At 31.7% G+C, this 1,504-nt stretch overlaps 1 long non-coding RNA gene across 1 annotated transcript; it reads left to right on the top strand.

Moving 5' to 3' along the window:
- Positions 1-284: 284 nt before the first annotated feature.
- On the top strand, positions 285-1,297 carry LOC127128421 (uncharacterized). The gene is made up of 3 exons (XR_007805895.1): positions 285-317; positions 427-564; positions 837-1,297. It is a non-coding gene; the product is annotated as an uncharacterized LOC127128421 (long non-coding RNA).
- Positions 1,298-1,504: the final 207 nt, after the last annotated feature.

Genomic DNA, 1,504 nt, shown 5'->3' with positions numbered 1-1,504 from the left:
AAAGAAATTTAAATCTTTTTTTATAAACTAAAACTCTTTGAAAAGAGAAAAGAAAATGTGGGACTACCTAACCTAAAAAATAAAGTAAAATAAAATATATAAAAAATTCAATTAATTAAACAAGTGATCTATCTTTTAAAGAGATATTATAGTCTTAATAGCTTTTTTTTGGTCCCGGATCTTTTGACGAGAGTTCAGTTTAGTTTTTTAATTTAAAAAATAACCATATTATTTTTTTAATTATTTAAGCAGTGTCAAATTTATCCTTGGCATTAAAGACGTTAGTTGAAGTCAATTGAGGATGTCATATGCCACATGTGTGGATTAGTAATTGGTTACATATACTATTTTTGGCTCAGTTAGAATATGTAAGTGTATTTGAGATTCATTGTCCTCATTTGACCTCATTTGTTTGTAATTTTCTAGGAACGATGAGAATGGAAAGAACGAAGACAACGGAGTGGCGAGAACGAAGAGATGGGAACGAAGTGCTTCTCACGTAGATTCGAAGTCTGAGAACGAATCAACTAAGGCTAAATTGAAAATAGGAAGAAAACTTTACCGGTAAGTCCAAAGTTTTGCCTCTTTAAAATTATGATTTATCGGGTTTTTAAATTTCGCCTCTTTCTAATATATGGTTTAGTTGGTTTTCACGTTACTAAGTGCAAACTTTCTTGCAAAATGTATGATTTCATGTATAAAACTCGATTTAGGGTTTTTGTTTGTTCTTCTGCAAATGTTAAGTGTTAGGGTTTTTGTTTGTTCCTTTGGAAATGTTAAGAGTTAGGGTTTTTGTTTGTTTTTCTGGAAAATGTATGATTACATATTAAATGCAGTAGGTGCATTAAACCTGGTCATAACAAGGCAACTTGCAAGTATCCACCTCAAACAACTCAATAAGGCCAATCCTAGGCAACTCAGACTCAACCTCAACAAGGCCACTCTCAAGCAACTCAATCTCAGGCAACTCAGACTAGTCAAGCACCAACTATGACATGTGGATCAAGACCTGCAAAAACAAAGTCACCGACTCAAGCAAGTGGATCAAGAACTCTAGTCAAAAAGTTGAGCATTAGGAGACCAACAAGAAGTGTAAGAACACTTGGTCCTACAACCAAGCTTGGTGCAACAAAGAATATAGCAGACCCTACAACTAGGCTAGTGCATCTCAAACAAGCAAAAAGAAAAAATAGTTTTTTAAAATGTTTTAGGTATCTTTTGTAATCCTGTTATGGTGTCTTTTGTAATTCTGTTTTAGGTCTTTTTGGAACCCTTGTAGGGGAATCATTATGATGTTTTAGGTTATATTTTGCTAGTATGTTTTGGAATCATTTAATATTGGTACTTAATGAATGAAGATTAATATTTTAGTTATTCTATTTTGGTTTATGATTTTGATTACCATTTATAGAAGAATTTAATTTCATTACATAATTACTAGTTATTAATCAACTTATAACACTTATAGCAGAATTAGCATATACCAGTTGTAACAGAATCATCA

The sequence above is a fragment of the Lathyrus oleraceus genome, chromosome 3 (genome assembly GCF_024323335.1).
Source record: "Lathyrus oleraceus cultivar Zhongwan6 chromosome 3, CAAS_Psat_ZW6_1.0, whole genome shotgun sequence".
NCBI classification, from domain to species: domain Eukaryota; kingdom Viridiplantae; phylum Streptophyta; class Magnoliopsida; order Fabales; family Fabaceae; genus Lathyrus; species Lathyrus oleraceus.
The sequence above is the reverse complement of the archived record's forward strand: the minus strand, read 5'-3'. Positions and strand labels throughout refer to the sequence as shown.